Source organism: Vanacampus margaritifer, chromosome 1, assembly GCF_051991255.1.
Source record: "Vanacampus margaritifer isolate UIUO_Vmar chromosome 1, RoL_Vmar_1.0, whole genome shotgun sequence".
Taxonomy (NCBI): Eukaryota; Metazoa; Chordata; class Actinopteri; order Syngnathiformes; family Syngnathidae; genus Vanacampus; species Vanacampus margaritifer.
The window spans coordinates 35,305,217-35,330,342 of NC_135432.1; the positions used below are offsets into that span (position 1 = coordinate 35,305,217).

At 40.0% G+C, this 25,126-nt stretch overlaps 1 long non-coding RNA gene and 1 pseudogene across 1 annotated transcript; one reads left to right on the plus strand and one right to left on the minus strand.

The window, feature by feature from the left end:
• Positions 1–5,247: 5,247 nt before the first annotated feature.
• LOC144050684 (uncharacterized) lies at positions 5,248–8,137 on the minus strand (annotated as a pseudogene).
• Positions 8,138–23,407: 15,270 nt separating this feature from the next.
• On the plus strand, positions 23,408–24,674 carry LOC144041254 (uncharacterized). Its single transcript, XR_013290062.1, has 3 exons — positions 23,408–23,679; positions 24,121–24,207; positions 24,310–24,674. It is a non-coding gene; the product is annotated as an uncharacterized LOC144041254 (long non-coding RNA).
• Positions 24,675–25,126: the final 452 nt, after the last annotated feature.

Here is a 25,126-nt window from a genome sequence, read left to right on the forward strand (position 1 = left end):
CCTGCTCGGAACAGACTGCTTGCTTTCCTGTCTAGCCGACCCTCCCTTTCTTTCCCAAAATCTAGCCAGGCTGCATAAATATCTTCCCATGATAATATGCTGCGCACATTCTCACAGATCACTTCTGCACTGTAAGACTTGTGTATATTTGAAGCTTCCACCATAAAGAAACCCAAAAGACAAATTGTTTTCCAGACTGTTTTATTCATCTCGCCTAACTACTGAAAATTCCACAACATCCTTGCAGATTTTTGTTGCATTTTTAAAATGTGACTGTTTTGTTTTCGCAAACTCAAAATGAGTTACTGGTTGTCTCTGAAGCAGATATATCAATAAAATTTAGCTTCATGGTGGTTTACCCATTGTTTTATTTATTTTTTTATTATTTTATTTTTTTCTGAAGAGCTCAGTATTGATCATTCGGTAATTTTACCGATTTGACATGTCATCATCATTGCTCTCCTTTTTTTTTTAAATTATATATATATATTTTTTTTTGTATTTTTTTTTTTTTGTATGTGGGCGAATATGTGTATGTGCGTGCGTGCGTGCATTCATTAGTTCACCTAAAACCTATAAAAAAATAAAATAAAAATCCCATACCATTTCCCTAAACCGAACACTTTCAGCCAGAGTCGTGAGGCCATCAGGAAACCCGAGAAAGGACCAAAGAAAAGAAAGGAAAGTGAAATCCAGCACCGACCAGACAACACCCACCAGGCCACCAACCAAAGTCCTTCACCAACTCTAGAGACATCTAAATTTCAACAAATCAGGGAGACCTCAAGAGACCAAAGGAGAGACTGAGGAAAGGGAGGAAGGACAGACGAAGCGGAGTGAGATCCACAGACACCAGCCTCCACCGATTCAATGACCTGAGGAAGATTGTGTCTTGAGTTTTGATAGATGCTGGTGTGGTGGATCTGGCGTGCATGAAAATCTCCACCAAAGAGGGGAGCCGCTGACCCCCGCCAGGACAGAGCAAGCGCAACACCTCAGGCAGACCGCAGCACTGCTCTATACTGCGGTCTGCCCCAACCAATGCCCCCCCCCCCCCTTTTTCTTTTCTTTGCATTAATTGGTAAGCTATGTTTATCACACCACTCTATTAACCGTTGCATTCCTGATAGATACATTTTTCATCAAAATATTTAGTATTTGTATCATCCAAATATTTTTGGTTTTGAGCTAGCTAAGCCATTTGTGTACAATGTAAATAACAGGGAAGATACAGTGACAATTTCCCTACAGCACCCCCAGTACTACATACTCATACCTCAGACAATGCAGAATCAAATCTGTTCTTCTCTGGTCTTTTTGATATAAAGGAGACATAACATTTGATCAGAAGTTGATTGATATCGACATTATATATTAAATGGCACTATAAAGGATTTCTTCCAAAGCTCTGGCACAGTGTGCAGATCTATGGACAGCTGGATAAGATGATACCAGGGCAGGTAGGAAATAATTCCTCAACACACATTTTTAAGAGAGATGCTGACAAACCATTCAGACCCTTTAGTTGTTTTAAAACCCTGGTAACAGAATCCCAAATTATAATTTGTAAACTCTCACTACATGCCAGTACATTTGTATCCCGTTATTGAGTAGTTTTGTTGATTTCGAAGTGCATATAGAGTCATTTAACTCATTTGATTTAGATTTTTCATCCCGGGCCACTATTGCCTTCCTTTCAGGATTCATGCTAGTCATCCATTTGATAGCTTGTTGGTGTTGGAAATAAGTAGGTCATGTTCAGCACATTCTTTATGCTGTTTCCTTCAGTAGTAGGTGAAGTTCTTTTTCAGCATCCATCATTGCAACTGTTTCCTGATCTGAAATATTTTGTCTTCCTATGTATGCACTCCGTAATGCCCCTTGTGAGACACAGTTTGCGATTTCAATATTTTGTTAAATAGAAACTGTAATGGATTCAATTCTGTGGGTGTATTTATGTCTGCATTGTGGAAGAAATCTTCACATTCTGTTTTTATGTGCTTTTCTTGCATACTTTCAAGCTGCCACGATTCTCCCATCCAGACTTCGGAAACACCCGGCATGCATAACCTTGAATTTGTGCAGAAGCCACCAAAGCTAGTGACAAAAAAATTTAATAAAAATCAACACAAATTCCTTTATTACGATGACTGTATTGTTTGTGATCGGTGCTTCATCTCCATGTCCCATCAAGATGTGTAAATGCTCCTCACAGTCACAGGTAACGAAAAAAGTCAGCTGCCTCTGCATGATCCCTTTTAGCACCAATTAATATGATATAATGTTGACATTTAGCCATCATTTTAACCTATTAGGGACACATACAGCCGTTGGACAGCCAGTGAGTGTGTATGGGACAGATGCCCCGTCTGCACGACAGCACGAATCAGTCGAGTCGGCTGGTCGACAGTAATCACTCACTGTCAGTGGCTGTGAAATGACTCAAAATGTGCAATATGATGTTTCACCTTTGAGAGGCGCTAGACCTTAGTACAGCTTCCAGAGCATGGAAGACAAATGATGCTTAAGTCTCTGGGACAATAAGCAAAGTGCACATCTCAGTGGCGCGGTGCATTATGGGTAGGATGGTTAATAGGTTACTGTACTTTCTTGAAAACTAGTGGGATCCAACGGAGGGAGCTCTGATTTCAACCATTGTAAAGTTGATGTTGTTTATTTAATCTACAGTATTTTAATCATGCATAACGGATTGTTTACTGACGGCCCTTTGCTGGGACACTAGAGTTAAGCTTATTTAAGTGCTTAATATTTGGCTGAATGCGTGACTTTACCTGGTGTCGGACCGAGGAGCGACACCGGGACGTAAGGAAGAGAAGGTAGGATCTTTCTTCACTGAGGGGGGTCAATTGGGGCTAAAAGCAAGTTCTAAATAACCGGCTGTGGTGTATGTCCCGTATAACCCGAGGCATCTAGCGTGGTGGTTTGTCCCAGCTGGCGCATTGACAGAATGTATTGAGATCTTTAAGCGAACCGTAGAATGTAATATGTTGCATTACTTTGTTGCTGAGAAATGCAATGTTTGAGTAAATCACTACTTTGTGTAGTCCAACAAAACACAAATAGTGTTGTTCTGGCCACATAAAACTCAGCGAATCAATTGCCAATATGACATCCTGCAATAATATATAAAGCCAGCACAATGTGCAAACGTTTCTCTATTGAAAAAGTGACTAGAAAACAATTTCTGTCAAGTTGATCTTATGTTCTGTCACTCCATTAGTTTCGCTAAACGTCTGCTAGCAAGCTTTGTGATGCTTCTATCTCTTTCCTCGGTTTCAAAATACATCCATTATCTTAATTGCTTATTCCTCAAATTGACCAAATAAATGGGCTCAAGAAATTTACAAATTTATCCTCTTTTACATCCATTTGGATCTTTCTTTTCTGTCTGGAAATTGGGAAGAATGAACGGAGGTTTACAAGCGTACACTTCCGTCTTGTTGTCGTCTTTGGGTTTTTTCTTCCAATAAACTCCATTAGGAGTTAAAAATGGCACAAAGTGCACCTGCCGTTTTGTCACTTAATGATTAAAGACATTTAAACAAAGCCTGCAAGTTTTACAGTGTACAGTTACGCATACACTTTAAGCACTCTCATCTACGCTATTCAAATGACCGCTAATTTGGTAGTCAAACTTACCTGAACTTAACTGCTGCCCGAATTGTCAGGGAATGTCCTCATTTCAGGGTTGCTCAAACCAGAATGCTTACATTACAGGACAATGCATAAGTGACACATTAAGCCAATGGGAGAATCTGCGGAGCTGAAGAGGGTCTTCTGCCCAGATTTAGTCATAACTGTTTTAATTTCCTCATTTCCTCAGTAGAGCTTTGTTCTGCGGATGTAACTTTGTGAGTGTTATCGCAATTTCTGCCAGGTGCAGTCATGACTGAAAAACCTCCTCTATTCCTCAAATGGGCTTTTGTTTTGTGTCTGAATAGTGTCCTTGAATGTATCTCTGTACGTCCGGTCAACTCCGGTTGAACTGTTTACTGGAAACTGTGTTGTACCGGCCTTCAAGATAGTATAAGAATATTGTAAATCCTCTGTAATCTTCACACTTGTGAGAGGCTACAGCCATCGTCTGTAACTCACTTGTGCCCGGAATATTCTGTAGAAATAAAAGCTTTGAAGGAACTGTTCATCGTCTCCAGCCTGTATTCGGATAACCAACATTCTCACTACCCGAAAGAAAACAAACATGCGGAGGAAAAGATCTACTCCACAACAGAGCCAAAAAGGTGCCTTTTCTGACTTAAGCACACAGGATAATATGCCCAAAAAGAATCCCTTCAACTTCTCTGTTGTGTCCCTGGACCAAATTTGTACAGTCTTTCTTATTGGTTTGTTGGCTTCAAAAGAGTCCAGAGTTAATGAATGGTGGTTTACCTCTCTATGCATGCCTCCTTAACGAGACAGTGTGTGAGATTTAGCACTATCTAGTGGTGAACTAAAAATTAATTCATTAAAAATATATATTTATTTCAGCAATATGCAAAAAAATACATCACATCAACATACATGAAAAAAAAAACTAATTATAGGTCTAGTAATTCACAAATTCTATTACCTAGGTCACATTACATAGGATTTTTGTCGCCAAATTCCTGCTACGGATACACGAAGGACAACTTGGCTAACGTAATGAACGTTGGTGGTGCTTGTAGCTAGTGTCGGACCTAATGGGTCAACTGCCACTTACCTTCCTGCAGGTGGTGGTTGCTGAGTCCTGTGATTCAGGCTCACGTTGGTTGTCGCCATCTGCTTTTCAAGCTTGCTTCTCTCGATAGCAGCTCTTGTTAGCCGCTCTTGTCAGCGCCACTAGTGCGAGCCGCTCTTGTTCGCTGCTCCGGCTAACTCCAGCTCACTTTGTGTTTCGGCGTTGCTCACAAGGGTTATCCAGAAACGGCATTGGTGCATCAGATTTGTTTTGAAGATGCCGATGTACACAGTCTGTGATCAGGCTCGCTGTTCTGTTCACATTTGCATCCAGTGAAACATGTGTGATACACACAAAGACTTACATACAAACATATCAAGATTATGAAGGAATTTATCATCACATTCCCCTTCCAACAGCATTGAGGGTACGAAGATCAAATAAAGTCCACCAAATCACCGACCCACTGTATTCTTTCAAACACTCATGATTATATCACATTGATATGCCTATAAGTAAATTCAAAAACAGTAAAACATCAAATTGAAAATGTTAAATGTCTTCAGTCCTACCATTGAACTTCTATAAGTTCAAAAACCGGACATTTAATCCCAAAATAGTCTAGAGAGAAAGTCCAGCGCGGATCTTGATCGTCGCAAAATGAAGCAATGTTTATGTGTGGAGTTTAGAAATAAGAATAGCAGGTGAGAGAGAGAGAGAGAAAGATAGATAGAGGGGCTTAGCAGTCAAAATTCAGTTTGATTCATTAAAAAATTCAGTGGAAGGGGCATAATAAATGTGAGGCATAACCCTATGTGATGTGGTTAAGTGTCACGACGCAATAGCAGATGTGTCCGTCCCTCGATGCCATCTCCTGATGAAGGTCTTTGTTGAATGAAAAGTGTGTTCGACAGTTGGTCAAATTTTTTAAAAAAGAGGCGTTTGTCAGCCTCTTTCTGAACCTGGCTGACTGCCAGAGATCGCAGGAAAGGTCACGGGACTTCATTCCCAGTGTGACTCTATCCTTGTGAATTGATGAAAAGGGGCATGTGATTCAAATCACCATTGAGTGATTTCCCCCTTTCACCAGCAGATTGACACTTGATCAGCTTTTCCAGGCGAATCAACTGTGCCCATCTTTGCCCATGGAAAAGGCACTCCAATGAATCTTCTTTCAGCGACCTCCTTCAGCTTCTTCTCAGTCCTCCTGACCAGCCGGGATGCTTGTTGACGCTCCTTTGACTCAATGTCGAGCTGCTCCTCCATTTGAGCGATTTTGGCCTCCAGGGAGGCGATGGTGGACTTGTACTTTGACTTGATGGTGCTTTCAAGCTCCTGCAGCTTCAGCTTCAGCTCCTTGTTTTGGCGATCCAGCTGGGAACGAGCGCCCTCCAGTCGCTGGACGCTGCTGTGCTCGGCGCCAAGCTCCGTGGTCAGCTGCTCCATCTGCAGTGTGGTTCTCTTCAGACGCTCGTTGATCATCTCGGTGTTGAGTAGCTCCTCCTCCAAATCTTCCTCCAACTGGGCTATGCGAGCCTCCAGCCTCCTCTTCTCTTCAGTCAGCAGAGCATTTTTAGCATTGCCGTTGTTAATCTCATCCTGCTCGTCTCTCTCTGCCTGCGTTTGTCTTTTGAGTCTCTCGGCTGTGGCAAGATCCTCCTGGTAGTGCAGGGCATCTGCCTCCAAGGCCTCCAGCTCACGGGCTAGCGTTAGCGCCCGCGTGTCCTTCTCCCTGGCGTCTGCTTCGGCCCGGTCGCGCTCCTCGGCATACTGGCTGGAGATGGTCTTCTCCTCAGCCAGCATCTGGTCGAACTTCTTCTGTTTCCTGTCCAGGTTGGAAACCACCTGCCTCAGGTTGTCCTGGTCCACCATGAGGTCATCCAGCTCCCGCTGCAAACGGGTTTTGGTCTTATCCAATTTGTCGTAAGCGGCCGTCCTCTCTTCCAGCTGCTGCTGCAACGAGTCGGCGTCACGTTGGACGCGCTTGCGAGCCTCCTCCGCGCTCTCCAGGTTGGCCGTCTCCTGATCCAACTTCTTCTTCATGTCGGCCAGCTGTGCCTGAAATGTAGCAGACCTGCTTCTCCACGTTTCTCTTGCCCTCCTCTTCATCCAGCATCTCGCGCAGATTGTTCTGCTCATCCTCCTGCTGCCGCAAGCGAGTGGAGATGTTGAGCTTCTGACGAGTCTCCTCTTGGAGCAGTTCCTGTGCATCCTGAAGCTGAGACTCCACTGAAGAAAGGTCTTTGCTGAATTTGATGTTTTTGCCCTCGGCTTCAGTCAGAAGGCTGTTGACATTGTCCAGCTCAGACTGCATTTTGGCCATCTTGTCCGCCATCTCCTGCCTCTGCCGTTCACTGTCTCCAAATTTGACCTGAAGCTCCTGAACTTGGGACTCTGCTTTCTTGCGACGGTGCTCTGAATCGGATTTGCCTTGCGTCAGGGTCTTGAGCTCGATTTGCACCTCGTTCCATTCGCTCTCTAGGGCCTGTTTTGATTTCTCCACAGACATCTTGTTCCGCTTGGCCTGCTCCAGCTGTTCATTAAGCTCGTCAAAGGCCTGGTTGTGTTTCTGTCTCATGTCGGCCATCAGCTGCTCGTGGGCCTTGGCCTCGTCCTCCACAATCTTCTTGAGATCGGCAACCTCCGTCTCACGTTTGCTACTCAGCTCCTGCTGTGTTCTCTGGCGTGGTGGGAGCGCTTCAATCATCACGAGCGTTGCAGCCTTTATCTGTACGCTCAGCGAAGAGTTCAGAATATGGACCGGAAGTTTATGCAAATCAAACCAGCCGGAGTCTTGATCAACAATGTCGTCCATTATATGTAGTAATTAGTCGTTTTTAATATTTATAAAGTCAGTGACGTCTCACTTATGATACTACGATATAACAGATCAAAACTATTCTCATTAATCCCCCCAAAAATATTATTATTATATATATATTTTTTTCTCAGCAAATAAAATAAAACAATCTGCGCGACTTTAATAAATATATCCAGGATCTTCACGGACTTACTTCACACACAGCACTCGAACCGTAGTAATTAATCCTATATTCGCCGTGGAAAATTCAATATCATATGCCGTTTCAAACGGCGGAGCGCTCCTTTCAGCTAAACAAAATTATCCAAAAACAATAAATATCGCGATCTCTCGATTTCTTAGCAATAGCATTTATAAATAATAAAAGCTATCCGTCAACCTGTATCCCTGAAAATAAATACTGCTTTAAGACGATCACAAAGCAGTCTCTTGGCTCCTTCGCAGCGAAAAGTTGTCTCCAACTCTACATGTACTTAACAATTGCCTCAGAAATGCAGGGACTTACAATCTCTAAGATTCCTTCAGAACGAGACTGCCGTGTGTTTTCTGTAATTTTTAATAAAACGCCTGCTTCAGCCCGTTTGCAACAATCCGGCTTAATTGTGCACAATCCATCGGAACGTTACGTACCTCATCTGCGCATGTGTCTACCTGCTGAACAAATCTATTCAAGAATCTAACGGTTTCTTAACAGCGGCGTAATTCCGCTGCGTCTACCTGTGCCTCTTAGTACCAAATTTATAACAGCGGCGTACGTACGCTGTGTCAATTTATACCTCTTAATATCAAATTTATTCAAGAATCTCTCGACTTCTTAGCAGCGGCGCAAATCCGCTGCGTCTGCCTGTGTTTCCCTTTCAGCGCGACAACCAACGTTAACGACACTTCCGTAAACAATGCTGTCGTCACCACGTACGTGTACAGTTCGAACACCGTAGTAAAATCCGAAATCAGGGACTTCGTGTCCAACACAACGACTTCAAATTTTACTAACACCTTTTCACACAGATCTCATCACAATGTAATTTTGCAAGACGAATACCAGCTGCAGCGACTCGAAACAGACACAATTCCTCAAACGTGGATAAATGTCCACTCACCGTAATTAATTAGGCGCCTGGAATTGCATCCGTCCGTGAACGCCACAGCTCGCAACGTCGCTCATCGGGTTCACCAAAATGAAGGAATTTATGATTACTATTTTAAGTGTAATCTTTGCGTGTTCAAAATCATTGTATCCGAGATCTGATGAACAAGTTTTCTTGCAAGAATTTATTTAGAGGCCTCTAAAGACACAGTCAGGACATCACATCTGAATCCAAGTGATGATCCCAAGTGTGTGACAATTTACAGAACATCGACTCATTTATACAAAAAAGATAAAAGGTTCCTCCTCCCGGCTCTTGATTGAACAAAGGGCAGACATGTCATCTCCTAGATTGTCAAAGGTGTAAGGTTGATGGTAAACAGACATCTTTATACAGTTCCCCTTCTTGATTGGGGGAACAGATGCAATATTGATCTGACCCCAAACCTTCAGTCCCTAAGAGACTCTGACACATCATGCACATTCCCCTTCCAACAGCATTGAGGGTACGAAGATCAAATAAAGTCCACCAAATCACCGACCCACTGTATTCTTTTAAACACTCATGATTATATCACATTGATATGCCTATAAGTAAATTCAAAAACAGTAAAACATCAAATTGAAAATATTAAATGTCTTCAATTACATATAGTGTCTCTTATTGCAATGTTGTGACACCAGCTACCATTCACATAGACATACAAAGTACAACCTTCTGGAGCTTTTGTTTCTGTATGATCGTTTTAAAGGGCGTCAGCACTGAAATCCCCCTTGCCTCCACAATCCCCTGGAAAACTCTGTGTACATCTGTGAAATCTGCTTATCATTTACAATTTACATGCAAAAAGAGGATGAGGAAAAAAACTCCCCAAATGACTTAATACACTGTTTAATTGGCCACAACAAAACAAGTGCTTTTGATATGCTGATAAAAACTAATAGTCAGTTTATTAGTTGTATGATTTAATGATTTTAATAAATGCAATTAAACTGAGATATTTTGTGTGAGTTTTGAGGTGTTAGACTACCCCAGCCGCACTCTGAATACCTTGGGTATTAATTACAAATAATTGCCACTGCATTTCCCACATGCTATTAAATCTCCGTTTTAATTGTTAGAAACCAGTTGGGAACTATACAAAACCACAGTTGATGAGGAAAAGTTATCCATTCACTCCATCTCCACCTCCACTCCAGAGCCTCAATCAATACAAGAAAATGCTGTATCAAGCAAAACTAAATGTGGTGGTGACAGTCAGCCATTTTGTCCATTCTTTAAAGTACTTTAAAATGAATTTTGCCTTTAAAACAACAAAATAGTCTTGATGGTAATTTACTTTTTCCGGCCCTTAGTGGCTCAGTAGTATGCAAGAGTTTCTCACTGCTGAGGGTCAATGATGACTGTCACTGTGCAGAATTTGATGGCTCCCCTCTAAATCCCTTTTCTCAATTTCAAAGTCACATTTTGATCAGAAAGTGGGGCGACAACTGCAAGACATCTGGATGGCTCCACTCCTAGCTGTGCATCTTCAACAATAGGTAGATAAGCCACCGTAGGAGATCGGGAGTCACACCACTACCACTCAACTACCGGCTGAAAAGGGGTTGGGGGGTTCATGCAGAGCATGTATTTGTTTGATTGTGGCCAAGATAAAGACAGCAGAGGTACTTGGCAAGCCAATTGTGAGCTTAAATGCTGCTGTTACACTAAACACAAGTATGATTATATGTTAAGACAATACAGTTCAGGGGATAAGTGGGAATGCTTGCTGGTTGGTGCAGATGACACATTTGCCGTAACACGAGTAGGGGTGAGACCCTTACAGCATTCGCCCATTTGTTAGTGTTTGAAAATGTGACAAAAACTTATTTATAAGCCCTTGGTGGTGGCACGTGAGAGCCCACCTTCTAATAATGCCTTCCGGGAACACCCAAGCAGTTCTGCAATAGCAAAGGGAGGACGGTTTTCCTGTGCAGAGCCACGTCTCTGGGGTAATCATTTTGGTTTTGATGGAGCAACACCACGAAGGCGACATTGAAGGGAAACGTTTTAACACATCAGAGACAGATACAGCTCAGAGATGTGTCAGCTTCCCTGTCTCGCCACTGGAGAGAGGACTATCCAACAGCCAACCTTCTGGCTACTGAACGACCGTCTCTACCCCTGAGCCACAGCCGCCACAAACTTCTAGGTTGTATATGTGATACAGTGCGTAAAAATAAAGAATTGGCCTCACTTGGGACACCCATTCTGAACAAATGTACCCACATTTCTGACAAAGTGTTGTAATCAAGTCAAAGTACTGGTGACACCATGACAATAAAAACAATGTCCACCAATGAAATGACTTGAAATAGCTATCTGTAACGCTGGGCCTCTCCAGGGGGAAAAAAACTTACACAAACAGCCAATGGATCTTTAGTGTGTATAAAACATTGTGCTTGCACATGCATTTGGGGCTTCTGTTCCCAACCCAAATGTAATGGGGGGGGGGGGGGGGTAGCACACACAAAGAGACGTAACTCTCAGATTATGTCACAGCAAGGTCATTTGGGGGAGGGACGATTACAAACGTTTGTATTAGCCGTAAAATAAACTATGCCAATTTTAAAGGGAAATAATTGTATTATATTTGGCATGCAAAGAGATCGAGTGTTGCAGACAAGTTCCCCTGAGGAACTCGGCTTTTGTTCTTAATGTCAGACAAAATATCAGTTTGCTGAAGCTAACCAGCTTGACTTGGTTGAAGTAAAAGAAAAGCATTCTGAACGACAAAATACCATCAAACCCTTCTTAACGGTTTGAATGAAAAACCCACAATGATGCTGTCATGTATTTGATTGCTTGTCATTTTGATTAGATACATGACAATTGAAGTAGACAATGGGTATGCCAGTCATGACTAAAGAAATCACATTATAACAATTATTTTACTTCAGACAATGAAAAAGAAAAGGTGTACTGTCAGTCAAATGGACTTAAGTGGATTTCGAAAACCACATTAGCAGCGGTCAGTAAATACTTATTGGGCTCTTATCACGCCATTTACCTTCCTGACAATCTTATTGTTTGGCAGTCTTCATTTTGAGTACTAGCACATTGCATCAACTAGACATTGTCTTGTATAATTATTAATGTAATACATTTTATTTTTTTCTATTATAGGACTTTTTTTTCTTATTAATTATGTCTCCATGCAATTTTGTTTGTTGCTATGACTGGGGAAAGAAAACATAATTCAAGAATTAATCATGCAATTTGACCTTGCGTGAGATCCTTTTTCTGTGCATGTGAACTATTCTAAATTATATTCCACTGACTCACCACACACCGCCCCCATAACCCGAGGATGTGAAACATAGTGACGGTTAGGGCTGCAGCTAGCAAATATTTTGGTATTTGGATATCCTACTGACAATTCTATAAAATAATTGATTACTTTATTTGGACAAAATTATATATCAGGAACATTTATTACATTAATAATTATTACGATATTGAGGGGAGGTTGGCGATATAAAAAAATAAATCACAATATTGTAAAAAACAATTACCTCATAAAAAAGGCACAATATTGTGCTTATGTACATAACAGCAATCATGTAAACAACCTACAATCTCTAATAGCACTTAATATTGAGACACTTACTTGCTTTTTCTGCTCAGTATTGTTCATTCGGTAATTTTACTGATTCCACATGTCATCATCATTGCTCGCTTTTTTTATCTGTTTTTTGTATGTGCGTGTGTGTGTGTGTGCATTTCTGCGTGCATGTGAGTGTGTACTCATTAATTCACCTAAAACCTATTAAAAATCCAATACCATTCACCTAAACCGAATACTTCAGAATCCAGCTAGAGTAGTGAGGTTGTCAGGAGACCCGAGGAAGGCTCAAAGAAAAGAAAGGAAAGTGAAATCCAGCACCGACCAGATATCACCTACTACCCACAGGGTTACCAGATTTTCACCAACCCCAGAAACATCTAAATTCCAACAAATTAGGGAGACCTCAAGAGACCAAAGGAGAGACTAAGGAAAGGAAGCAAGGATAGATGAAGCAGAGTGAGATCCACAGACATCAGCTTCCACCGATTCAACGACCAGAGGAAGAAGCAGATTGTTTGAATTTCGATAGATGCTGTTGTGGTGGATCTGGCATGCATGAAAACCTCCACCAAAGAGGGGAGCAGCCCAACGGAGCAGAACGGAGCACGGCAGGCCCGCCAGGCATCCCACCGGCCCATCGTTCCGTTTTTTATGATGTATTTTGGGAGCAAGGATGTATATGATATAAACATATTATCTGAGAAAAGATGGTGGAGATGTGTAATTCCTTTCTGCTCCCACACACCTAAATAAAACGATTGGTTGTTAAGTTGAAAGTCGGGGGACTCTGATTCTGAAGCTTGGACGCTTGCGCGAGATGCTGTGACTGTCGCGACACCTACAGCGAGACCGGGAAACCCCAACATGGCGGCGCCCTGCTGCTAAGATAGAACTAGCTCTATTATACTAAACTAATCCGAATTTAACCATCATATATCTTGTCTTTCTTTTTTTTCTTCTCTTTTTCATCCGACAGATTTGGAATACCACCCAACGTGGAGGACCTTGAACGCTTCATCGACGGATATTTTTACAGCTGCGCGGTGGAGAATCCTTCTGTCGAGAAACCGTCGAGAAAACCTTCGAAAAAGACGAAAAATGATTCAGCGACGGACACGGACAACCTAGCCACTACGGAGGTTTCGGTCAGTATGCTAGAGTCCATAAATAAAAAATTTGAGGTCCTCTCCCTAATCAGCGAGGACGTCAAAGAATTAAAGGTAAGCTTGGAATTCGTCAGCCAACAGGTAAGTGACCTCCAACGGGATAATGCCGAGTTACGCTCTTCACTCGCGGCTGTTTCAGCCGAGATGGAAACCGTTAAAAAGTAGAATAAAACACTAAAATAAACTGTTCTGGATGTTCAATCCCGTAGCATGCGGGAGAATTTAATATTCTCAGGAATATCCGAGAATACCTCTGACAATCCAGAGGTTGAGATAAAAAAAAATTATGACGACGTCGTTAAAAATTCCTCAGGAGTTGGTAAATAACATCTCTTTTCACCGGGTACATCGGCTTGGAGCCCGTAGGGGCAACAGACCCCGTCCTATTATCGCCAAGTTTGAGCATTTTAAACCGAAAGAATTCGTTAAAAGTAAAGGATGGGAGCTTAAAGGGACCTCATTTGGAATGAATGACCAATTCCCGAGAGAGATTAATGAGCGGCGAAAGGTACTGTTTCCTATAATGAAACAAAATAGGCAGCAGGGTAAACGGACTACGATGGTCGTCGATAAGCTATACATCGATGGCCAACTATTCCGGAACCCCAACTCCACTCCCTGGCTGTTCTAAATGGCATTCGTGGAACTAAACTTTGTTTGATTATTAGATGTATACATATACTGTATATGTGGTTATAAAACCTAAAATATGAATACTCATTATGTTTAGGCTATATTATAAATATATTATTAAATACATAACTATATCTAAAGTATATTTAAACAAAAAATCTCGCTTAGGTTGCCAGTTACTGGTGTATTTTTATGTTTAATCCCCTGCTAACTTCCTTCACTTTCACCTCCCTACCCGTTTTTTCACTGTTATATTTACTTACACGTCACCTCATATTTTACACAAATTACATAAACCACCTAACCACTTTGATTCTATCCTATAACATGCCAATATTGACAAATGGCCTATGCAGATATATACACAGGACTGAGTCTATATTGTTTGTATGCATAAATTAGTTCTGGTTTCCTGGAATGTTTGTGGCACTCACTCACAAGCAAAAAGAATAAAAACTTTAGACCATCTCTTAAAATTAAAAGCAGATATTTGCCTCCTACAAGAAACACACCTACAAAAATCTGAAGAAAAATTACTTATTGATAAGAATTTTAGCCAAGCGTACTCTGCCCCTTATAACAGTAGACAAAGAGTCTGTATACTCATACATAAGAATTTACTCTTTACTCTAAATAATACAATAACAGACCCAGAAGGCCGATACATTATTATTAAGGTGACTATATTTAATAAAATATATACACTTGGTAATTTATATGCCCCTAATAATGATGATCCGGCTCTTTTCCATGAATTTTTCTCTCAGCTGTTTGATTTAGCAGCGAACTCTACTATTATTATTGGAGGAGACTTAAACACAGTCTTAAATCCATTAATTGACCGTTCTAATAATACAACATGTATAAGGCGATTACAATCTACTAAAGTAATAGGGGAATATATGGATGATTTTGGCCTCGTCGACAGCTGGAGACTTAAAAATCCAAATAAGAAGGAATTTACCTTCTTTTCCGCTATGCACAGGTCTTTTTCAAGAATCGATTATTTTCTTACAAATAACTCTATTGCTGATAAAACTGTTACAAAAATGCATCCTATTATTATTAGCGACCATGCACCAGTCTCCCTTTCCCTACAAGTTGATTATACCTTTAAACCACCACTGACATGGCGTTTTAACATCTCACTGCTAAACGACGCAAAGTTTGATAAAATTATAAGAAAGAGTGGGCAGACTTTTTGGAAATAAATGATTCTCCAGACCTATCCCCATCTCTTCTCTGGGAAGCTGGGGAAGCAGTAATTAAAGAAAAAATTATATCATTTTCATCTTATAAAAAGAAACAGGAGCAAAAATTTGAAAAAAGACTTGGAAGATAAAATTAAACAACTGATGGATGAGTACGTAATAAATCCAAATAACCAAATATGGACTGACTTACAAAATACAATTAGACGATATGCTAACTAAAAAGACAGAATTTATCATACAACAATTGAGATACAATAACTTTGAATATAATAACAAATCAGGTAAATTTCTTGCAAACCAACTTCAACGGAATTGGGAAAAATCTCTTATAACGGCTATTAAAGGGACAACTGGTGAATGCACACAATCACCAGAAGAAATTAATCAAATTTTTTATAACTATTATCGCAACCTATACTCAGAAACTAATAAGCCTAACCCTGAGCATATTGAGGCATTCTTCAGTAGCTTAAATATACCTCAGTTAACTACTGAATATAAAGACATGTTAGATGCGCCACTTACTATAAACGAGTTGTACAGTGCTCTAGATAGTATGCCTAATGGTAAAGCACCTGGCCCGGATGGTTATCCGGCTATATTTTTTAAGCACTTCTGGTTAATGCTTGCTCCACTATTCTTAAGAGTAGTAACAGAAATCAAAACTAATGGTTACATACGCCCACACATGAATACAGCAGCAATTAAACTTTTAAAAAGACCCCACCCTTCCATCAAGTTACCGTCCGATTTCACTAATTAACACTGATATTAAAATTATCACTAAGGCTTTCACATCTAGACTAGAAACAGTAATCTCGACAATCATTCATAGCGACCAAACAGGCTTTATTAAAGATTGTCACTCTACTAATAATATTAGGAGACTCTTTTATTAGCATGTCACAGCGGCATGATAAAAAGGCAGTTATTATATCATTGGATGCAGAAAAAGCTTTCGACAAAGTTAACTGGTCCTTCCTCTTTGCTGTTTTAAATAAATTTGGCTTTGGGAAATCATTTATCCACTGGGTATCAGTATTATATGATTCTCCTAAAGCTACAGTTACTACTAATGGGATTATATCTCAGAGCTTTACTTTACAGAGAGGCACAAGACAGGGATGCCCACTATCCCCTTTATTATTTGCAATATTTATTGAGCCACTTGCATTAGCCATACGCCAGGAAAGAAGGATTCAAGGAATTCACTCTGGGGTAACAGAACATACAATTAATCTATATGCCGATGATATCTTACCTTATTTAGAAAAGCCGGCTACTTCGTTAAGGGAAGTATTTAATTTAATAACTAAATTCTCACAGTTATCAGATTATTCTATTAACTGGACAAACACTTCTACCTATTACAGAAAATTCATGGAACCCTGCAAGCCAGGACCCACACTACTCATTTCCTATAGGTAATTTAAAATACTTAGGCATAAAAATCTCACCTAAATTAACTGATTTAATTCATTTAAACTTTTCTCCACTTCTGGATAACATTTATAGTGACTTGGAGCGCTGGAATAATCTTCCTATTTCTCTAATAGGACGAATAGCCACCATTAAAATGAAAGTTTTACCCAAAATAAACTATTTTTTTCTCAATGATTCCATTTAAACCTACGGCTAAATGGTTCCAGTTGTTGGACTCAGCCGTTACAAAATTTTACTGGAATAAAAAAAAAAGCAAAGATTAGTCTATCTACTCTTCAGAAAAGTAAATCCAAAGGTGGTCTAGAGGCACCAAATTTTATGTACTACTATATAGCTAACCAGCTACAATATATCTTTCTATGGGCACAACCCAACAGAGACACTAACTGTTGGCTGGAACTAGAACAGAAGGATTGTAATAACCTCAGACTTCTAGATTTACTCTTTATTACAACATCGATTAAGCGACATTGTTTTAAAAACACAATGATTTCCGCCACCCTGACTGCCTGGTGGAAGGCACTAGAAATTACAAAAGCCCAAGTGGAGCCCTGTGGGCTTTCTCCCCTATGGCATAACCCCGACTTTCAACTTAACAACCAACCGTTTTATTTAAGTGTATGGGAGCAGAAAGGAATTACACATCTCCACCATCTCTTCTCAGATAATATGTTTATATCATATACATCCTTGCTCCAAAAATACAAAATAAAAAACGGAAATGTTTTACATTATCTACAAGTTATAAATATGATAAAGAAAAAAATTCCAACACTTCGGGGTACGCTCCAACCGCCTGTTTTAGCTAAAGATATTAACAAGCTTTCTCCGACAACAACAAAAAAACTTTCAAAACTATATAAGTTACTTGCATATACTGATAAAATGTCTTTACCCATCTCGAAATGGGAGACAGACTTGTCTATAGCACCGGAACCTGACTTTTGGATTCAAGTTTGTGAAAACGCATTTAAAATGACAAAACACACAAATATACAACTTATCCAATATAAAAATTTTCACAGAACATACATTACTCAATATATGATTAAGAAAATGGGACTCTCAGACTCTGACATTTGTCTCCAATGTTTACAAAACACTACAGACACTTATGTTCATGGTTTATGGTTATGTACTCCAGTTATGTATTTCTGGACTAGAGTCTTAGAAAAACTTTCCGCTATTTTGGACTGTAGGATACCTTTATCTCCAAACTTCTGTTTGCTAGGTGACCTAACAACAACTGACTTACCACATGAACAATTTCAATCTACACTTGTAGCCATTACTATCTTGTTAACTGGAAAAATAAACAAACTCTAAATATCGACCAATGGTCTAACCTCCTCATAAATCACATTTTAATGGAAAAAATATCTGCCTCAAATAAAAACCAAATATCAAAATTTATAGAAACATGGTCTACATATATAGAATTTTTTAACCTAATTCTGGTTACTTAATTCTGCCTGTTGGCGAGAGCCACCACATCGTGATAACTTACATTGATGTTTCTGCATTTGGCAATTTATTATTATATTATATTATTAGTATGGGATTTTTTTTAATAGGTTTTAGGTGAACTGATGAATACACACACGCTCGCACGCACGCACACACACACACGCACATACACATACTCACCCACATACAAAAAAAAAAAATATATATATATATATATATATAAACAATTTTAATAAAAAATAAAAAAAGGAGAGCAATGATGACATGTCAAATTGAATGAACAATACTGAGCTCTCCTTAGGAAAAAAGGAAGAAAAAAAAAAGTTGAAAGTCGGGGTTATGCCATAGGGGAGAAAGCTCGCAGGGCTCGAATTGGGCTTTTATCATTTCTAGTGCCTTCCACCAGGCCGTCAGGGTGGCAGAAATCAATGGGATTTTAAAGCAATTGTGTCGCTTAATCGATGTTGTAATAAAGAGTAAATCTAAAAGTCTGAGGTTATTACAATCCTTCTGTTCTAGTTCCAGCCAACAGTTAGCATCTCTGTTGGGTTGTGCCCATAGAAAGATATATTGTAGCTGGCTAGCTATGTAGTAGTGCATAAAATTTGGTGCCTATAGACATCCTTTGGATTTACTTTTCTGAAGAGTAGATAGACTAATCTTTGCTTTTTTTTATTCCAGGAAAATTTTGTAACGGCCGAGTCCAATAACTGGAACCAGTTAGACGTAGGTTTAAATGGAATCATTGAGAAAAAAATATATATTTTGGGTAAAACTTTCATTTTAATGGTGGTTATTCGTCCTATTAGAGAAATGGGAAGATTATTCCAGCGGTTCAAGTCACTAAAAATGCATCCAGACACTTACTTGCCAATGCACGCACACATTGAGTTCCTCCACATATTGACTTGGTTCACAAGCATATTGCGTTCCCCTTCATCTGACCATTAGCGTGGATTTTAAACAGAAAGGCCAAAACATGCCGTGTGGAAAATTTAACCACAAAAAAATAGCCACTAGAGGGTGCTAGAACTGCACAAATGGAAATCAACTTGGCACGGTGTGTGTGTGTGAGTGTGTGTGTGTATGTTTATGTATGTATGTATATATATATATATATATATATATATATATATATATAATGCACCAAATATTCTGCCACAGAAAATTTTCGGACGAAAATGGCTATTTTGGCCATTTTCGGCATTAGGCCGAAATAAAATTCAAGCCGAAACATTATGGCCAAAATAGGTTGTGGTGATGCAAGCAAAAAACTGCTGCAAGCAAGCGTCTGTTTGAATTAAACAGCGAACGCGGGGTGAGTGTCCCCTCATTTCTTGCTTTTCGCCGTGTGAGTTTGCACTGGTCAGTTGCAGCAGCTCCCGGGGTCATTGCGCACTTCGGAGGAGAAGGCGTCGCTTGGTGTATAACATTTATGCGGGTCGAAAAAAGACAGAACTGCCGAGTACTGCAGTACAGGTGAACTCTTTCTCCTGCAGCACCTTCCCTTTTTTCTTTATAACAGCCCCTCGAATGCTTCCACTTTTTCACCGGCATCCCGGTGGCCATGCTTAATACTTTAGCTAATGCTAGCACTATTGCTACCAACAGTTTTAAACACGGAAACACTTACCGCTATCACCGGGTGGCGACACACCTGTACAGGACGCTGTGTGTGACTTTTCCAATCCGTTCCCAAACCAAACAAATTTATTTTTAAACGTTGGTAAACATGTGAATGTACAGATTTTAAGTGTGCCGCACCTTGTCCAGCCGCACGTATTCATGCCCGCCTGTGCAAACGACATTGACTATAAAGTGCAATCGCACCGCCGGAAAATGCTCAACCCTCATTTGGTGTTTAATGTACCATTAGCCAACATGTCTGCACATTTAAATTTATATTGTACTTGGTTAAAATGCCAGTGCTAAATACATATTTTCTAATAATATTATCATTTTAACTCTTTTACTGCCAAAGACGTTAAATGACGTTCTGCAAAAACCTACGGAGGAGCGCCAAAGACGTTAAAAGACGTCCTCCCATTTTTTTTTTTTTTTTTTTTGAAACGGGTGCTGGGAAGGCTTGCGGAGCTCTCCTGAAAGTTTTAAGCAGGTTTTTTGAGCCTAATGACTATTTTTGGCCCCTAGAGGGCAGCGATGACTCTCTTTTGACAAGATCGGGTGGGCGTCAGTAGAGGCGGAGCTAGAGCGTTGAGCAGGAGATCAGAATGGAAAACAAAGGAAAAATGGCGGCCGGTCGCGAGGAGCTAACGCCAGAGCCGTTTTTTTCAAAGACCAAAAGCATCGCTGAAAAAGCACATTGTTGATGACGATGATGAAGATGAGGGTGGTGACTCTGTGGTTGAGAAGCATTAACGCGGCAGTAGAAGACGTTAGATGCAGCTAGATGGAGGAGGGAACGGGCAATGGCGAGCGTTTGCAAGCAGCTCTACACTTACAAGACGAAAGGCATCGACCAACGCTAAAATAGTACATTGATGACGACGGTGATCATCCTCGATGATGATGAAGGTGAATCCGAGCTTGACGGCGAAATTGGAACCGCTGACGCGGCGGCTATGACGGTGTCGTAACGCGGAACACAACCGAGCACGCACAGGCGGACGTTCGATCGGACGATGGAGAGTGCCCCGAGTCCAATGCATATTCATCGGAGGAAGTGTGTACAGTCTGCTACTTGCTTTTTATTCCCCGGAAAAAAAGGCCGTCAAGAAAGTGTAACGTTTGCACGCAAAACGGACCAATGTGAAAGTGAAAGTAAACTGTTGTGCGAGTCCTGGCGTCTCCTTGCACGCAGGAGAGCGTTACAAAAGGAAAAACTGTATTTGAAACATCCACATAATTGTAAGTAGTACCACAGTTGCACACATTTGTAAATAGTTTGCGAAATTGTTTTGTCAAATTGTTACACTGTTGAATGGAAATAAACGTATTTTGCAATCAAAAAACACTTTTTCATTGTTGGTGAAAGCGTTTTACATAAGTAAAGCACTATTTAGGTGTTTGTGGCATCATTCATGGACAAAAAGAAGTGTACAATTCACTAGAGTGCATGAAATAACATCGTTTCACAAAAAGCTCTTTTTCTCCGTTTTTTGTTTCAAAAGAGAGAATTTCGGTGAAAGTAACCATTTTCTATTGTTGATTACTGAAGAACGGAATAAGGTAGAAACAAACTTTTTTTTTCTGATGAAAGCTGAGAGTCCAATCTTTCATTTGGTAGTGTGTAAGGAATAAGGTAGAAACAAAAAAAAATTCTGATGAAAGATGAGAGTTCAATCTTTCATTTGGTAGTATGTGTGTTTCCATAGTCCAAACACAACATTTTCTGTGGACCTTGAAAGATCACTCAAAATGCTTAAATCGACTGGCACTGGCGACAACCCGTTTTTGAAAACGTCTGGCAGTCAAAGAGTTAATTCTAATAAATGCAATAAAAGTAAAAACTGGCTTCTTTTTTTTGGGGGGTGGGGGGGGTTCGGTTTTTGGCCAAGCATTTTTCATTTTCGGTTTCGGCCAAACCTTTTTCATTTCGGTGCATCCCTAATATATATATATATATATATATATATATATATATATATATATATATATATTTATTAATTTATTCTAAAATATCAGCAAGAACCACAAGATAAATGATAATTCAGGTAAAAGCCAACCTGTGCATCACATCGAGGGATTTGCAGACCTCTTTTGCTGTATCTGGGACACATGTGCATGCTTCAACAATCAGAAGAAAAGTCAATCGACAAGGCTTTTATGGAAGGCTTGCTAGATAGAAGCCTCTGCTCACAAAAAATGATCAAAGCTGCCCATTTCAACTTTGCCAGCGAGTACCTGGAAAACACTGAAGTTTTTGGGAAGTCTCTTATGTGGACAGATGAGTCCAAAATTGAACTGTTTGGTCACAACTAAAACAGTCATGTTTGGTGAAAAGTCAACACTGCATACCAGCAAAAGAACCTTCACCCTAGAGTGAAGCATGGGGGTGAGAATGTTAAATTCTGGGCTGATTTTTCATCCTCAGGACCTGGACAACTCCACGTAATCCAGGGCATCATGAATTCAGAGGAATATTGTGAAATCCTGGGTCCTAACCTGAAGCTGTCCTTTGTGAAGTTACAGCCTGGTAGATGATGGATTATGCAACATGACAATAATCCAAAGCATTACAGCAATAAAACCAAGGAATGTCTGAAGAACAACAAGATTCATGTTCTGGATGTGCCCAGTTAAAATCCTGACTTAAATTCTTTCAAAATACTGTGGCAGGACCTGAAGCGGGCAGTTTATGCTAGACGCCCATCCAACCTCTCTCAATTGGCTGCATTTTGCAAGGAAGAGTGGCAAAAATTCCACAGAAGTAGATGTGAAAGACTGATAAGTCACTAAAGAAAGTGTTTGGATGAAGTTCTCGTTGCAAAAGGAGGTGCAATGTCTGATTTAGTGAGAGGTTCACATACTTTTTTCACCCATGAAATCTGAGTTTTTCTTAAATCAACAAATTTTGTTCAAGAATGAATGACAATATTATCATTCTTTTTGTTCAAGTCTATTATTTTCAATGTCAGCATTTTAGATTGGGGTATGACTAAACATTTAATAAGGTTATGTTAATATTTTATACAAAAGTCTGACCATGCCTGCAGGGTTCACAAACTTTTGAGCAGCACTGTATGTATATATACAATTGGCTTTTATTTTTAGATAGTCAACATTTTATTACTTAAATAGTGGTTCAAAACAGGAAATAAGTCACATTTGTTGGGCAGTTTGACAAGAGTAATGCTTTTGCTACAGTGAATGGACAGAGGAAGAGTGTGAACTCTCTGACGTCGTATCCCCCCATGACTAACCTGTTGAAAGCTCATCTGTTCATCTGGTCCACTCAGGCCTCGTCCAGACGGAAGCAAAGCCAGCTTCATTCTCCAAACAAATCTCATACACACAGAAGAATTTCAAGACTTGCGTGTGTCCAAAATAAGACAGTTAGGACGTATAACGGTTGTAATGTATATGCCAAGTCTGGAGTGGTGCTGTAGCGCGGCTACAGGGAAATAACGGAAAGCGTAGAAGAAGAATCAGCGAAGAAGACAAACATTTTTTTTTCTCTAACTTTATTGCAATGAACAGAACAAACATGTCTTTGGATACATCAAAACAACATGAAAAAGTCGAACACAGGAGAAGTGACAAAGGGGTGATTCAAATACAACACCACTTGTTGAACGTGGGAATAAAGAAGCAAAATATTTTGCACAAAACGACTACGACACGGCTATCCGCCATTGTTGTTGATAGACTGACGGTTTGCGCGCACACGCAAGAATTGCCGCATACGTCATCAATTTGCGACAATGCGTCGTCATCGATCTGCGACCATTACGTCATCACTGGAGGAGTATCCTGCACATGGTGTCCACACGTACGCGGCGCGTTTTAAAATCTTTCCACTCTGGGACCCAGTTTCAAAAGTGATCGGTTTTAAGATCCGAAACCACGCCGTCATGTGGATGAATGGCCTAAACGGTAAGAAACTTGTGAGGATACATTGAGACTGGCTTTCGTGTGGACGGGGCCTCAGTGTCAAGGGGCATTTGAAGCAGTTAAGGGTCTTCTGTGTTCTGCTCCGGTGTTGGCAGCACCAAATTTTGGCCGGCCCTTTAAATTACAAGTGGGTTGGCGCTGGGGCTGTGTTTCTGCAGGAAAATGATTATGGTATTGAGTGTCCTGTTAGTTTTTTCTCTCTGAAATTTAATATATGTCAACATAACAGTTTGGTTTTTGAGAAGTAGGCTAAGGCTTTAGGTCTCATTTGGGCCTTACAGCACTTCTGGTTTCACCCCCTTGACAGTCTTTACAGACCATAATCCACTTTTATTATTATTATTGTTTAGCATTGATTATTATTTACAATAAATATTTTAATTGGACTGTATTATTTTCTGCATTCCTTGATTTTTGCCACAGGCTGTGAGCAGGCCTGTGATAAAAAGCCATGTAAAAACTGAGGCACTCTGTTGCAGTGGAGTTTATTGTCCAACACGTTTTGACTAAGTGAGTCTTCTTCAGAACTTAATCAGTTGTATTAAACATTTTAGTACAATGTTCCTATATTTTAGGCACAATTTTAATATTCAAACTGTGCTTTTTTTTAAGGTGAGGCTTGGTATAAAAGGTTTGAGGACAACTGGATTAAGCGCTTCCCTTGAATAGACTGTTTTAATCCAAGGACATGTTGTGCAAGTGGTCTGAAAATCATGTTTAGGAGCATTGTAATCCCTATTCTTTTCACAAAGATTTATTTTGTGAGGTTTTGGCATTGATGCATACATCTGATTGCAATGAGTAATAATACACTTGTGTCAATTATTCTCTAAGAACATTCATAGGGGTTAACCACTCAGTACTTTAGGGTTATTTGCTTTGTAAAAGCTAAATCTGTACAGTATGTAATTTCTTTTTGCACATATGGATTACCATTAATCTGACGCAGCTACCTCCACAACACTTGGAGTCCTCGGGGGAGCTACATTCAAGAAAGAAGAAACATTGGAACATAATGTATTGTTGTTGTTTTTATTATTAGCATTGTTGTTGTTATTATTACTATTATTATTATCCCCTCTTCTTTTTCTCATATTATCCCCCCGTGGATCTGGAATAAACAATAAAGAAAGATACTAAAATTACTCCAATTTGTTTTGATTTTGAAACAATCAGGTGTATTTTACAAAGCAGGTTTAGTGAGAACCCTGGGTCAAGAAACCCTGAAATGGGGGAAACTGCATCTTCCGTTTCAGAAAGGGGGGTAACTGAAACCAGGGGGAAAGAGGTAACTCAAGCCTGTTTCATAAAAAGAGGTAATTTAAGATCTCGGTCAGTTACCAATGAACCTCGAGGTTTTCTCTGTCCCCGGCTCATTTCAGCCAAATACAACATTTCATTTCCTCATTCATAAATTCCGCTGTGGCAA